The sequence below is a fragment of the Phalacrocorax carbo genome, chromosome Z (assembly GCF_963921805.1).
Source record: "Phalacrocorax carbo chromosome Z, bPhaCar2.1, whole genome shotgun sequence".
Classification (NCBI taxonomy): domain Eukaryota; kingdom Metazoa; phylum Chordata; class Aves; order Suliformes; family Phalacrocoracidae; genus Phalacrocorax; species Phalacrocorax carbo.
Genome location: NC_087548.1, coordinates 26,527,016 through 26,544,112, shown reverse-complemented (window position 1 = coordinate 26,544,112; position 17,097 = coordinate 26,527,016).

Sequence of the window (17,097 nt, the reverse complement as noted above, 5' to 3'; positions counted from 1 at the left end):
TTTTCTTTTATGTTGTCCTGGGATATATCATGCTTTTTTCTCATACTGTTACTTGTTAACATCATTCTGGTATTCCTCAAGTCTCTTTTGACAAGATGTATGATAGGGCCTCGTGCCTGGAGAACCAGGGCTTACACTGAGGATACATTTTTGCCCATATTGGAACACAGGGTTGAATAAAAGACTTATTTGGATTTAAAAAACATTGTTATGGAAGCGGTTAAGGTGAGGAGAAGGGGGAAGAGAAATAAAAAAAGGCACTATGAAGAAAGGAACATTTTTATTACAAGAACCATAGCTACTAATGATATGTAGGTTGTCTAGAATGACTTTCTAACCACTCAGTCATTAATTAAGGATGAATGAAACATTTCCTGCTGTTGACGCCTTGAGGATGGTCTTAATCTGTGTGGATTCCCTATTGGCTGATAGTTGGATCAAACTTGTACTGAAGGCTAGGTCTCTGTCTTCTACCTGGCTGCATATTTTTACAGAAGTCTGGGAACTGAATGTCTGTAGGACCTCTCTGCTCCATCAGTAGCTAATGCTGGCCAACAAGTAAAGATCTCTTAGGAGGGGATGAATGCAATGCTTAGGCAAGCAGGCTGGTAGAAAAGCACATATCCAGCAGCAGTGAACCTAACTAGGAAATTAAGTGGTGAACATGCCTGGGCATGAAACTGAAGTTGTGAAATGGTTTGACTGGCTTCTGGTACATGTGGCTGTGGACAGTGGCTTCTCTTGGGCTGCCCGGGGGCATGGGTTTGGTTCTCGCTTTAAGGAAACTTGTCAGCATGACTACCCACAGCTGATTTACCCTGTGAGATCTCATGGGTTGGAGGCAGAGTGCAAGGGAGGGTGGCTAGGGCCTTAAGAAGGGAGGTGTGTGGGGTTGCTGGGGGCCAAATGAGGTAGCTTGTCCTGGTGTTGTGGAAGGGAACCTATGTGATAAGTCCTTGTTGGAGAAGCAATGGAAATGGAAACCAAAGGAAGAAATGCAGCATGGGGAATGGCAAGGAAAGGAGCGTCTGAATTAAGATGGAGGTGCTCTGATGAACTACTTCATCCTTCTTTTTCTTTCATAATCTGGTCCTGCCTACAGCTCTGAGTACACGTTTTTGTACTGCACAGCTTGCTCCATCTGCTCCCACTTGCTCTTTGGCAAGGCTGACTGTTTTCATGGCTGGGCTGCAGAGTACGAGGCTCTTTGGCACAGCTGGCGGCCAGGATCAAGGCCTGCATTGCATTCTGGCTAGGCAGGCCTTGCTTCCTCTCACTGCAAATCCTTTTGGCTTTTGCCAGCCAGGCTTGTTCTTTCTTGATTGAGTGTGGTGTCTCTCCTCCAAGCTAACGATGCAGCATTACCCTCCCAGGAGCAAGGATTAGACCTTGTAAGCAGCACTGCTTCCCTCTCAAATGGACTGGGAGGAGCCTGTGCTGCAGAAGCTACAAATGTGTCCTTTCTTACCTGCAAAGTGAAAACCCTCTTACAGAGCTTCCTTGCCTGTCGGGGTGTGGGGTGGTGGTCTAAAGCACTGCAGCTGTATTTCACACAATCCCTAAGGTTCTCTGTTTCAGGCAATAAAAATAGCGAGAAAGGACATGGTCAGCAAGACAATTCCCCGGATAATTGTGGAAATATGTTTAATCTTATGTTGCTGTGAGTCCGTTGTTTGTTTCTTGATGCCAGTAGTCAGAATATCTATCATAACTGCTCTGAATTTTCTCAACATGTCATGATGTCAGGCAGGGCAAGAGTCTCCCTTTGAAGTGGCCTGTCTTTCAGTAGGTGGATTTAGCAAAGAAAAGGAGAAAGGATTTAGTCAAGGTTATTGGAACAGGCTAAGATCACTGAGCTCACTTGGCGCAGTGCTCCTGCATGAACGGTTGCTTTGTGTGCACTCAGAGAGCAGCAGCCGATGGGTAGCCCTGTAGGATCATGGATGATGAAGGGCAAGATCTGACACTGGCATCCACAAGTGTGGTTCCACTGAAACCAGCAGAGTGGCCTATTGTGCCTGGTCTGGATTTGGTAGTAAGTATAAAGGCAGATGGGATGTGAAAGAAGGAGATTACCAGAATTCAGGAAAAAGCACTGAGCTAAGTAGTTAGTCCATACTGGAGATGATCAAGCTGCTGTTTGTCTCCTGATAAACAATTGTTGGGATTATGAGCTGAAGGAGATGTCATGTCTCAGTCCTAGTGCAGCCAAAGCTCATTTTTCTTATGTCCGGAGCAGCTTGAAGCACTTTAATGTGCCATGACATAGAGAGCTTGAATCTTACGGCCATTAAAACACAGCCATGGGGTAGGCTGGAGGGATGGTCCTAGCTCTGCCTCTGCTCAGAGCTGGTCTGACACCAGGCAGTTCAGCCTGAGCATGCTGTGGTGAAAGGCTGAGCCAGAGTAAGTACATGTTACATGCATGTAGAAAGATTATTACTCATCTCAGCATCAGGCTAATGTGGCCACACAGTTCTCAAGATGGCATGGCTCATGTCCTGCCAGGGAGGTAAAGCAGACCTATTCCTCCCTTTGATCTACCCCATAAACACATCTAATGTGTCTGAGATGATGCTGGAACAAAACTCTTTCAGCCTGGAAGCTGCTGCAGATCTCCCCATGAGGGCGGGGATGTCAGAGGAGTGATGCACCCTCATGGAGGAGATATGTTGACCCTATAGCCTCTTGAGATGCAGCCACTTGAGAAACCTGAAGCTGCAGAGGGGATGGAGTGAGCAGAGTGGCAGAGCTCAGAGCAGCACAGATGTCTGAGCTGCCAGGAGAGAGAGAGATTTCAGCTCTGGAGGCAGCCACATTGCATGAGAGGATCTGAGGGAAACCCTGGGGATTTAACTGCAACAACTAACACATCTTACACCTTGATTTCCTCTGCAGCACCAAGAGAGCAACATGCCTTCACCTTTATGTGTTCCTGAAATTTTGCATCAGCACCAATAATGGCCAAGACCCATCCTTTTTGCCCCTTTTCCCCATAAATAGATGGGTGTTGTAGCCATGCAGAGTGTATCTATGTCCATATGCTTGCATCTGTCACCTGGACCTATGGGCTAATTTCAGCTAGAGATGTAGAAGTGTTGATTTCAAATAATTTTCATGAAAACGACAGCCTGGATAGAGAGGAGAGATGCCATGGAGGGCTCCTTTGAGAAGCCAGTACCTGTGTTCACCATTTATTGAACCCCATAGAAAATCTACATGAGAAAGGGATATTGTAGACGTTCCTCATAAAAAAAACTTCACCTGGAGTTTTTGCTCAATTAGAAAGCCTAAGTCTGAGAGGCAAAGTAGCAGGAAATAAGTAGCCCAGCAGCTCCCCGTGCTACTTCTCCCTCCCTTGCTCTCTTTAATGGATGTGCAGACCTGAGAGCAGGTTTGGCTGGTGGTACATGGGCATCCTGGCACTGCAGGAGCTGAATGAACTACATGGAGAAGCTCACCTCATTTGCAGCATGCTGCTGTGTCAGAGCTGTGCCATGAGCTGGGCTCAGAGGCACTGGGCCAGAGGGAGAGGAGGACTGAGAATGAACCTAGGGTATGGAGCAGGTTTTGCTGCTGAAGTCACAGAAGGGCCAACCCCATCCTACAGACTCGTTTCCTTCTTTAGGAGTGCTGCTATAAATTGTTGCTCACTGAAGGGCATTGTCCCATTTACCTAAATGTTTTGACACTGTTAGTTATTATCAGGTTTTATTGGTGCTCTTTGGGGTTTCATTGGTTCACAGAGACCAGGCCCACAGGGCATATGACAAAGGATATGAGCTAGAAAAACAGGCAGCCTTGTACTGCAAGAAGTCACGTTTCTTTACTGTAAACATGTGGAAATTCTTTGCTAAAAACACAATAAGAGAACAGCAAACTTTGATGAAAACTAGATCAAGGAATAACTAAACCAATACAGTTCATATGAAAATAAAAAATAATACTCAAACTAAAGAAAGCCAGGAGCTTTCTTGGTTGTCTTGCAATGATTTGGAACATTTTGATTATGAATGCAATTACAGTTTCTGTTTTTCTTGAGGTTTGCAAAATTCTAGCTAGCCTTTTTGTTCTCCTTTTTGCATCTCTTTACAGTTGTTGTTTCAGACATTACTACAGAAGAACCCATGTATTATGAGAAAGATTGGTGTTACTGTATTTCTGGCCAGACTGAAATGAGGAATTTTCAGAATCTTTCCTGGAAGAACAGGCATGTGATGTGGTCATTTTTCTGAATCAGGTAGCTCTGGACACTTGAAAACTTGCCTCAGGCTACTAGTTGCTTTGCAAGTAAAAACACAGGACTCTAGGCTGGCATACTGAGTTACCTGTTTTTCTGGACCCTACATTGTACATGTAACTATTTAACAGGGACTGAATTCCCAGAGCCAACTTCCCATTTACATTACAGTCTCTTTGCCACCTTAGCAGTGCAGTGAGATACTTCGGCTGACTTATATGGTGTATGTGTGTATACACACAGCTGCACTTGCAGCTACACACAAATGTATGTGTGCATTTATCCCTAAAATGCACACACATTACATCTATATCTAGATATATTTTTTACAAGTGAATCCAGACAGCAAGTATCAAACTTTTATTTTACATGTGATGATTGTGGTGTTTTCCTCTCGACACCAGTGGAAGATTAGTCAGGCGAAGAGTGAAGGGTCAGCCCTTTTCTTGGTATCTGTGCTGTTAATATGAACACCCTAGTCTAAGTACTGATTGTATGGAAGTCAATGGTGGTTCTGTCACTGATTCCAGAGCAATGAGGAGGTGGCCCAAAACTTCAATTTACGCTACCTTTTAATAGTTTTGTCTATTAAATTTGAATTGCCAGAGACTATAAGATGAACATTGGGGGTAAAAAAATGTAATAAAATGGTTTAATTTATTTCTGGGTCTATCAAATATTTGTGCTGATAGTATTTTTATGTTCTTAGCTTTCATTTTAAAATAAACAATAACACTGTGATGGGAGATCTCCTAATTTCCTGTTAATAGAGTTTAAATTGAAAAGCATTTTTCAATGGGAGAGCTGCCCATTTAAATTATGGATGGCAATTTTGTTCCATTTTTAACTCTTCTTTTCTGGCTGGAGATCCTTGAGTCATAAGGCATTTATAGTTTTTTTTTTAACAATATATAACAACAACAGAATTGACACTTTCATATACATCTGTAAAGATGTTAAAAACATATTATGGTTATAACAAAGAAAGGCAAAATCGACAAGTTATGAGAGAGAGTCCCATTCACCTGCGGCCCCTCGCCAGCCCTGAAACACATGTCTCTCTTCCCCTCACACGGATGAGTGGTGGTGACTCACCCATGTCAACCCACGACCAGGCAAGCAGAGAACTACCCAAAATGAGAGCCTCAGAAGAGCCTTGACCCTCAATGAAGGGAGGACAGGAATGTCCCCATCGCCCTGATCACATATCAGAGCTGCGGGATCCACAGTCCAGGTTCCACCTAATTTAGAGTGGAGGGGAGGCAAAACTTGGGACTGGGAGATGACACCTCCCCAGTGTCCTGGTACTCCTAGGTGGCCTGGGCTGTGGAGCTGGATCCCTGGGCAGGATAACTGTGTGAGCTAATATGGCAGTGGGACCAGTACGTACTAGAAATCTCTAGTTTAGGTGTATATACTTTATCTTTCTCTCCTCAGAATCAGAGATATATGTACTGTATCCATATCCATACACATATATGTATATGATCCATGTGTTCAGTAAGAGGTAGGAATTTCTTGCTACTGATGGAGCTGTGGGGATATCTGGTGGGCAGAGGGTTGGGAAGGGCAGATAGTGGGCAGAGGTGCAGGGAAGAAGGGATGCCACAGGGCTATTCCAAGCCACAGGCACAATAAAATCTGAATGTGAGGTCCTGGCTCCACTGAAGTAAGTGGAAAATCTCACACTGGCTGTAGAGCCAATATTTCACCCAGTATGAGCAAGATATTAAAAAGGAACTGATTAGAAGGGAGAAACCCTGGTAACCAGTGACCATGGAAAGGAAAACAGGAAGAGTACATGACATCTTGATGAAGCTTTAGTTTAACAACACATTTTATTCTCTTAGAGACTGTTGCATTGTAAGAGTGATTCCTTGACTCAAAGTTTATCTGCTCTATTGGTTTTGTGTCACTGCCATAATTTTATCAATTTTTTTTTTTCAAAAAGTGATACCATAAAACATGTAGTGAGTAAACTCTTCTACGTTCATTTTACTTTGCAAGTCAGGCTCCTATGTTTAAATTTCGTGTTTCAAGGTGCACTTTGAGGCTTGTTGTAGCTTTCTAAATGGCTATTATGTGGGAATAGGAAAGGGAGAATTCTGTCCTCAGGGCTCATTTTTGATGTCCCTCTGATCTGAGATTATTACCACAGCATGTTGCATCAGTCATGTTAGATATGCAGTAAATGACCTCAACTGTTAGGAAGCCATTAATCAACAAATCATCAACAAGATAAAACTTAGTGTCTCTTCTTGTGCCTTTCGATGTGAAGGACAGCGCCTGATTGTTCCTGGGCTGGTATAATCAGAAGAAAAGTGCTGCTGGTTTCCTGGTGAGTTAGTGCAGTTTTGTTTTCCTGGTGCCACGTTTTCCTGGTGAGGATGTGAAGTCCTGTGAGCTGATACCAGTGGATGTTTTGCTGGTTGCTCACCCATTGTCAAAGAAATTAAAAGGCTGTAATTTCTTGATTTTATGGATGTGAACAAGTTGTTTGGGAGAGCTTGCCTGGGGCCTTGAACTAAAGGCAAGTACACAAATGGCTTTACTTGGAGGAGTGATTTTTAAGCACAAAGAAGCATAAAACCCCAGTGTAGTATGTGTTTCTTCTAAAGCATTTGATGGCTATTGTGTCTCCTATTCTGAAGAGATGCAGGGGGACAGGGGAAGCATGTTTATCATCTTGGAGTGGGAGAAGATTAATATTTACAGTCCATTGTTTTTTGGTGTTGCTGGTCCACAGCACTGGCTGATGCTGTGATTCCCTTCATTACGGCTCCAAGCTCAGTTCAATTTTCCTGGCATATGTATTTGTATTTTACCTTTAGCTGAGTTAGGTCTTAGAAGTATTGGCTTTTGCAAAGTTTCCCTGCTTACAAGAATGCCTTAGTTTACCTAGCAGGTATATCTGGTAGAAGAGGGAGAGTATCAGGAAAACTTGACTTGAACAGGCTTGAAATGTGGTACTGAAGCCTGTAACATGACCCAGCGGCATGCACTCACCCCTGATACATTTTTAAAACACTTGAAAGCCAAACTCTCAGCCAATGCAGCTTTGTGCAGCTCTTTTTTATGTTTCCAGTTCACGTTGTATGTAAACATCTCATCATCCATGCCCAACTCTAAAGAGGTCCCCTCCATCCTTCCTGATATCTTTGGATTTCATTCAGTACTGTACAGTGTAGAAGTGGCCCTCAAACCCTGGCTTGCCTGTGCTCACAGTGCAATTTTTTTACAAACCAGATTAATGAGGTAACTGGTAATCTCTACAACATGCAGGGATGCAGGGAATTTGTCCTTTGTTTCCAGTAGGAATACACCAAGGAACACACCATGTTTTGTTTTCTAAGTACCTATATCTTACTTTCTTTATGTAGTTAATTGATTTGCAATGAATGATATATATAAACCACTTTATCTGCTACTGTGTGACACACTGCAAATGAGTTAGCAATTTTTTGGGCAGGGACTGTTGAATGGTTATATGTGCTCATACACTGTGTAACAGGATGGGGCATGATTTCTAAGGGTTACCACAGTAGGTATACATTCTCTACACCTGGTAAAGCTGGGTCTCAAATCATAATGTTTACCAAAGAGATACAACATTACCTCCATACTTCTGTGCAGGAGACCTCTGAAACAAAAAATGCAGTACCACTAAACAAACACACCCTATTTAAGGGCACTAATAGATGTGCAATATGCACATGAAAACCATGACATATTGTACTCCTACACATCCATGTTTATGTTTGGTGACTATGAGGAGAGGTACAATTAAAGTTTCTGGTGGTAATTGTAGAGATCAGCTGGTAATTCAGATAAGTTACGGTTTTGCTAATGTGCTCTGTGACTGGTGAAATTCTGCTGTAAATCAGTGAACTGCATATGTCTGTAAGTGCATGGATTAAAACAATAAAGGCTTGATGCAGTATTATTGGGTTGCCCTATGGGGTGGTAACCCTACTTACTCCACTGACTGACATGAGCTCAAGGACATCAGTAGTAGGCGGGAAAGCTAAACCTTGGTCTTGCAAATACTTCTACATGTGCTCAATTTTAAAGCTGTGTCTAGCTCTATTGGTGTTAATGTCACTCTTCAAGGGTGAGTTGATTTTTAAAAGCTTGCAGGTCTGTAGGCTAATAGCATCGCAGTGTGGGACCATAGGAGAAGAAGGAAAAAAGGTATCACAAAATGTGCTGTATTAATTCAACAAATGTATTTAAGTTTTAATTATTTATAACATTTCAGAGTATATCAGTAGATGTTCTGTAATGTATTGATAATAGTAATGAAGTCTGAGTAACTCAAGATCTAATTACATCATCTTGCTGTTAAGTTGTGCTTAGAAGTAGAAGAGAGAGCACCGATATGATTTCAAACAACAAAATATGATTCAGCAAAAAAGTGCTGGTTGGACTAGACTTCTAAATCTTTCAGGAATTATGAGTAGTAAGTATCTCTGCTTGTTTTAATAGATGGGTTTGTTTAGGTTAGTTGGATAACTTGGAGTATTGGTTTACTCGTATTATATGTGGTAAGAGAAGCAGGTTGACCTATAGTTTGTATTTAAAAGGTATTCAGAATCCACCAAAAACATCCCAAACCTGCTCCCCATCACTTTATTCATGAAAGAGGCATCACTACCTTGTGTGGACTGGGTTGGCACAGCAGGAATAAGACCTGGCGTACATACACATGGTGTCATGAGATTGGCAAAGGGCTTGTCCAGGCTGGCCAGGGCAATGGGCATCATGAAGAAAAGGTGTCCACCACAGCAAGCCAAGGCCAGATCCCAGAGGAGGCATTCCAGCTTCCCACAGAAAGACTGGGGAAGTCAAAATGGCAGTTATGGCAGATGGGCAGCTGTGTCCAAGATGGCTTCGCCTGCTTGTGTTGCGTCACCTACTTTGTGGTGCTCTCCTTTACCTCCTCCCTAGTGCTCTCACAGAGAGATCACCAACATGTACCCTTATAAAGGAATCGATAGACCATAAAGGATGATCATTAGGAAGATAAGACCTCCCTACCTCATTGGCAATTATTTTATGATATTTGTGACTAATGATTCCATTTTAGCCATTTCAGTGCTCAGCAGTCTTCATTTGTTAGTGTTGATTATGGAAGTCCATGCCTTGCCTGAATCTGGGTTATTTTGACCAACAAATGTGAATTAAAATCAATAGAAATGTCATTAGCATCCCAGTGCTGTGAAAGATAATACAACCATTTCTCATGCATTCTGTTTATTAAAATTTGCTAAAGTGTGAAATATGTATGACAAGTAATGATGTTTTAATCTTTCGCCAAGGTAACAATTGAAAGCTGATTGATTCCATTCAGTAATTATAAAATCAAAATGATGGAAGATTGTAATCAAGAAGGATTCTGTCTCATACTTTGTCACGCCTCCATGCAAGATATAATTCTCATTTGTAACATGTCTTTTATCTGAAAAGAAATCAAACTCCTATTTGCCCCAGTTTAAATCTCATGGCTAGTTAGATAATAGTTTTTTTTGTTTTTTACTATGATGAGAAGATAAAAGCAGCCTGCACCCACCAAGGGGTTATATCATCATGTGTGTCATGATACATTAAAAACTCTTTCTCCATTTCCAGGTAACCTTACACAGAACAAGGGTGAGAGGATGACTGCATTGCATTGCTGGGGTGCCGGCAGTTATTTCAGCCTTTGTGAGATGGCTGAACACCCAGTCCTTCCTCCTTCCCCTCCAAAAAAAAAAAAAAGCAATGTTGGCTTCTAAGCCAAACCATGGAAATGTCCTCAGAACCTGATGGGCTCTGTGAGTGATACCTGGACCCAGGGCAGCATGTGCTGCCCTGCCAGAAACATGCTGTCCCACTGGCTGCTCAGCATCTCACCTGCTGCTGAGGCACCCCAGAGGCACAAGCCCCAAGTGCACCAGTCAAGAGGATGAACCTCCAAAGCTACTCATGAACGTTTTGCTTGATGTTACCCAAAAGAGACAAAACGCCTCTTGGTCACCATTTCACTGTAATAGTGAGGTCCAGTAAGAGGACAGGGGCTCAGGAGGCCTGGCCTTGTTTTTGGCTCTGCCATTCATCTTCTGTGCAGCCTTGGGCAAGCCTGTGCCTTCCCCTGCCCACACACCCCTCTTCTGAACAGTGTAATGGCAGTAGAGATGACTTACTGCAGTGCAATGGCTGGTTGGGCCTACATAAATAATACAGGACATCCATAAATAAACAATAAAGGCAGAATGGCACAATTTTTAAAAAAAGATTCTGCTTGGCAGGATCTTGTGTTAACTAGAGACAGAAATTTGTGGTATGTTGAGGTTTCTCCACTTCTACTCTCTGCCTACCTTTGGTGGAAAGGAGAGACTCACCAGCTGGGGAACACGAACAATAGTAGCTGGCAAGTCCCAACATGCCAATGCAACTAGAGTATAATGACGAATGGTCTGAAAACCAAGCAGGGAGTCAAAATAAACCTAGTTTATCTCTTCACTTACTTTAGACATAAGAGTAGTCTGCAGACTAAACAGCTACTCAGAGATGTCCTGGAGCAGAAAGCAGTTTCCTTTCTGTTTGCTTTTGACATCCAGATTGAGGAAGCACTCAGCTATTTCTAAGTGTAGAAGCATGTCTCTGTGGAACACAGACATTTTAGGGTATGCTTAGTGCTCTACATGAAATCCCAGATGCAGTGCAGTTGGTGGGTGGCCTCAGACAAATGTTAATGGGCTTTGGAATAGAGCCCAAGCAGGAGAAAGAAGCTTTCGTTTAGCCAAATCTCTACACATCTGTTTAACCATTGAAATTAATGAGAATTAAGCATATACTTGAGTCTCCTGCTGACCTGTACCTTAACTACTGAGTAACAAATACTGACCTGCAGAGACTTTGCATGAAACAGGGATATGCCTTTTATATGCCCAATGGGGACTCACCATTTAAAATAGCAGATTTCTTTGATTTTCTAGTGACATAACAAAAGCAGAATTTGGCCCATTTCTCCTTGGAAGAAGGAAATTTTAAATTATTATTAACTGCAGCTTCTCACTGCAACATTTTGCATGATGCAGGTTAATGGCTGTCTGCTAGAAGAGAGGACTTCTCTGTTTCAGTCATCTAACAGGATTTTTGGCATCCTGCTCATTAGAAGGATTATTTTCTTTAACCATATTGCTGTAGCAATGCATCTTTTAAGTATCTTGCTGCATTATTTTGACATGACCTTCATACCTTTTCAGCTTATAGTTTCTGGAATTCTTTTTTCTCCCAATAAGAAGCAATGTTACTGGGTGTGCTTTATCTAACAAACCTTAATGGAAGATCAGGAAAAAAGCACTAATATATCCGATGGCTTGATAATTACAGGGTCAGAACAGATTTTAAGCGTTGATCTTCTTGCACTTGCTGTTAATCTGTTTGACCCAGCAGCTGGTGTATGAGATCTAGCCGGCAGCACACGGAACACATTAGGAAAACAAAGAGAATGTGAGATTAAACTGAAAAAAGGCAAGAACAGCATTTCCTCACCATTCTGCATGAAGGCAGAAGATGCTCTGAAGGGATGCAAACTCAGTTTTCTTAGTGGACCTATGGCCTCTTCCCCCCACCAGATTATTCAAAGGTAAATTTGCTTTTCACTCTCTCAGACAGACCATTTCCCCCTCACTGGTATACTTATTTATTAGTAACATTATTTGTAGAATGCTAACTTCATTGCCTGCACTGTTATGATGTTATCTCTATGTGCTTCTGTGAGAATGTAACAATGTCATGAAGAAAAATGATGTAAAAATGATATGGGTACATAAAATGGGATTGACAAAATGTAATAAATCACTGCTGGGCTGAAGAACAGAGCTGCATGTGTAATGAAATACTTCAGCATTACATCATTGTTTATGTAACATCTGGCACAGCCTTGCATTTCAGTGCTGCTTTGAATCAGGATCATTTTTTCTTTCTGAGAAAAGAGGAAAACAAGCCATTAGGTTTTGTACATAGAAAACTAGAAAAAAGAGAAAAATAGAAACCCTTGAAATATCCGTGTCAGGATCCCCCAAGAAGTTCTGCCATCTCTGTCCTGATGCAAATAACATAATGTCTGAGATGACTACAGAATAGTTAACATGCAAGCAGGATTTTTTTAGTTTTATAACAGAAACACATCTTTAATATGAAGGGGATTTTTTGAGATTGCACAGTTAATTTTCCCAAATAAGAGTTTTTCTAATTTGCATCATTACACATACCCTGGGGCCAGACTTCTAGCAAAAAACCAAGTGTGAATTATATGTACTTGAGTGTTTTCTGCAGGGATTTTTTTCCCCCCAAAGGAGAATTGAATTATCTTTCTGCCATTGTGGGCTCCTGGTCCTGCCTCACAGAGACATGTGGGTGCTCCTTCAGTGTGGACTCTTCCACTCAACGCTGCCAGCAGAGTCTTCCTCTGGGGTGAATTGCTGTGCCCAGGTTCACATGATGTGCTGCTGGTGTGAGTGTTAGTTGAAGTGTGTTTAATTAGCAGTTGCATTAAATGAAGTCAGAAATGGAAGTGTCTGCTACAAAAGTCACTGGATGGCATCCTGACCTGCCTGAATTCAACAGAAGTTTTGCTATTAATTTTGAGGGGACTTGGCTTTTGCCTTGCAAGTCTTGCCTCTGAAGTCCCCTAGGAGGTCCTGGTGTGGTGGCTGCGGTGCTGTGCGTGGTGCTGCAGGGTCACAGGCTGCCAGCCCTACCAGCAGCGGTGACGCTCTCCTTTCCCAAACCCTCGGCGGGTGGCAGCTGCCCAGGATGCAGGAATGGGGCATTGGCAAGAACTCACTGTATCTAAAAACAGGCTTTATGGCTTCTTTATCCAACACTCTACCATTCAAGGAGGAAATAGGACAGGTTGCTAAAGAGAAATCACTGTTTGTTTAGCTCCTTTTCAGTTAATAAAATATCATGCAGATAAGCCACTCTTACCATAATCGCTCTTCTCCCAGGGATTTTCATATGGTACATTTATACAGCAGTATAGGTCTGGCTGATACATCCGTAGAGCTAGTTGTTTAGCTATTATACTCCCCCTTCATGTTTTCCCTAGATTGGTACAGAATGGTAGATCTTCATACACTCTTGAGTAAAGTGCAATATATGAGGTTGGGGTTTCATGGTGGAAACAGGAAAGGGAAGCAGAGCAGTCCAGATGCAACAGTTATTGCTGTAGAAATCCCATGCGGTGCTTTCATCCTTTCTCACCAATTGTTAGAGTTACTTAAATGTTTGGTTTTGCTTCATTTTTTAATCCAGCAGTGACTTCTATTGATTTTTGTTTGGAGGAGAGAGGTGCTGTAGAGCATGAATGTTGTCACAAGCAGGACAGTATAAAATTGGCAAAGGCAAAAGAGGGAAGCAATGGCCATATGATTGAGGTGTAAAATTTGGAGTTAGGATGTCTTATTCCTATTTCTGATTTTCCTGCAGGTGACCTTGGGAAAAGAAATCACTATCAGAGCTGAAAGCTGGCCATGTGCAGGGCCATAGTGACTCTTACTAGCAGCAGAGGCAGCAATGAGATGTTTTAGGATGAAAACCCCTCTTCCCAGCACTTGAAGCTTTTGGATAAACATATTTTCCCCTTTCATATGAGAGTGTCATGGCAATGTACAGCTGACCCAGGGATTTCCAAGGGGAAGGAGAAACAAATTTACATCTCAGAGGCATGTCCATGACATTTTTGATCATGGACATTGCAGGAGCAGAAGCAGACTGTCCCATCAGGGTGGTACTGGTCAGGAGTGTGGTGAGGTTTGAGGATAAGCACTGGTAGAGGCTAAGCTCATCTCATGGTGAAAATGGAGTTGTGATGATGCCATCTCAACCAACTCCCTCTCATGTGATGAAAAATGAATTGCCATGGCTTGAGTGATGGGCCTTTGCAGTGAGGTAGCAGTAGATGATGTCTCTGCACAGGGATTTCTGCAAGACACCAAGTGAGACCTCCAATGAGCTTAGCTGTTCCTTTGCATTTATGGTTTGTACCTGTACCCCTCATGTTATGTCACAGCCACAATTTAAACAGGGTAATAGAAGACTAAATTATCTAATGCTAATAAGGTTCTTTCAGTCCCCTGGGAAAGATCACAAAAATATGAGCTGACAGTGCAAAGATTATCTATGGGCATCAGTGGGAACTGGCTCTCAAGGAGAAGAGTTCTTATTTGATTAAATATTGATTGAATGGCAGGTGAGATTTTTTTTTGAACTCTGATTGCTTCACTTGCTGCAGCTCTGTCTGTGAGGAAACTCTCTCTTGGGCTGAGAAGCTGTAGTTACAGAGCAGTTTGTGACCTCCTGGTTTTAACCAGCGAAGTACAAGGAAAGGCATGCAGCTTACTTTCTCTTCCATGCATAAAACCGTTCCTCCAGTGGTTCAGTAGCCAGGAATGCTGGCCTTTAGCCTCATCCTTATCCCCATGGGATCAGAGCCCTTTTATTAGGGCATGCCTCCTTGTCAAAGACTGAGCTTTATTTCAGTAAAAGATAATGAAAAGACCCTCTCTCTTGCTGTTCTTTATTTTGCCCATGGCAAGGGCATGAGCCGGTGAGGAGCTATTGCTGTTTTCCACTTTCTCAGAATAATTGCCCCTACCTTCCTCAAAAACCAGAGTGGGTTCAGCCTCTTCCAAATGGAATGCAATACCCACTTTTATTTCACCTTGGCGAAAGAGGCGGTGCTGATTGGCATCACTGATCTAACTTAAATACCTGAACAATATGTGGGCACTAGTCTACATGGTCACAGACCACATCTGATTCAGTGTATGGCAAGGCTCTCAGGCAGTCCATTACAGTGCCAAGCAGGAAAGAGCATTTTACTCTTTAACAAATCAGTAACATGCTGCTCAAGATTTAGTCAAGCGCTCGGACAGGTGCTAACACGTACCACTGTGACAATGAGAATGCCCAGTCTGTCAAAAAGGTGATAGCAGTTCTGTAGAAGTGAGAGTGGTCACTGTCCAGGGCACAGGCCTGAAACGGGCCAAGGAGCAGTGGTGCCTGGGCGGGCAGAGGCACCAGAGCTGGCTCGCTTCTGCGGTTGTCCCAGGGACAGGTCCCTGTCTCTCACAGTCACCAAGCCCTCTGTGGCTTTGTGACAAGGGCAGCAATACCCTTGTAATTTCACTCTGCACAGGAGGAAATAAAGCATGGGTTTTCCATTTCTATCAGCTTCTGTCTGCTTTGCAACCATGATGGCTGTTGGGATTTATGACTATCTTACTCATGTTTCCTTACATGATGACTTGGCTTAAATTAAAGTTAAGTCTAGGATCCAGGCACCTCCAGGCTGGCAACCCTTAAAATGGACCCCTCTCCCTGAAGCCAGTGCCCAGTGCATGGCCTGAGGTCTCCCTCACCTGCACCAGCACCTACACTGGGCACGGGCAGCTGTCACCATCACTGACACCACTGTCTGCCTGGACAAAGGGCTGTGAGTGACCGGCATGGCTGCACCAGCCTGTGGGCAGAGGGACAGTAGCCTTTGGCCAGAGCTCAACAATCAAAGTTTTGAATAATCTTAATGGGTTTATTCACCACCTAGCAAATGTTTCCCCGCTGGCATAACAGATGAAGTAGCAGTATTGGTTACAGGGAAAGAATTTTGTATGGGGGTGCATAACAGTGTCATTTCAGATTTGTTTCTTTTTACTTCTTGACAGCTGTTTAGCATTACACAGACTTACATATTGATATTTTTTCCCATCATTTCTACAGCATGAAGCTGCACTTATTTCCCAGATCTTCTATTTAATTCAGCCAAGCAATATTCAATTACCTATTTAAGCAGGAGGTTGGGGACAAACAAGGCTGTGGTGGAAGAAGAATCAGTTGGTAAAATCACAGTTGTCTGTGGAATGGTGCCTCCAGCAGGCTTTGCTCCCTGCCTGTCTTCCTGCCGATTTTGGGGAGCTATAGGGACAGAGGAAAGCGGAAGAGAGGCAAATCCTTCATTTCCTACCCTGACCACTGCCCAGTCTCCCTGTTCCCACTAGGCTGATATTGTTTTGCAGGACTCTCTGGCAGGAGAAATACTAAAGTGAATAGCTATCATTGTCAGTTGGTAGGCTGAAGATTGCTACCAGGACACCATGTCAGGTCTGTACAAAATATTAAAAGAATTTCTGCTGCCTAAGGTCATTCCTGCCTTGTTTCTTCCCTGTGTTGGTTATTCACGGTGACCCTTACTAAAGGTATTGGCCTGTTCCTGATTGCTCTTCTGTTATGTTTTATTTGCTTTGAGATGGTGATGTTCAGCTGACACTTGCCAAATTATTCCCAACTTACTGCAGATAAGGTCAGAATAGCTATTTGAAAACAATAAGTTTGGGATATACAGTTTGGGAATTTTTTCCCTTTGTTCTCTGTTATTTGATGGTTTGCTTCCAATGTTCTTTCCTGCTGACCTCCGATAGAGGTTTCTTGCTTTATAAACAACTGGATTGATTTCCAATATGGACTTTTACTTCCTTGAAAGAAGATCCCCTCAGGGGAAACTGGCAGTTCTCTCTGTATGTATTTTCTTATTTGCATTTACTTGGAGGGGCTTGGAACCCAGAGACAAGATTTACGTCAACAAATCCCTCTCCCTCTTATCCAATTTAGTTGTTTTAACATAATGCAATAATTTTCTAAATAAAACTGATGGAGCAGTTCCTAAAGGCATTACACCAACTGTATATCTGGAATCATATTCGCCTTCTTTTATTGCATTAGCACCAGGCTTGAACTTTTCAAATTTGAATTGTGCTTTGCAGAAGTTCTCAGGATATTTAAGCAGTTTATAGCTGGAATCTGGTGTGTTT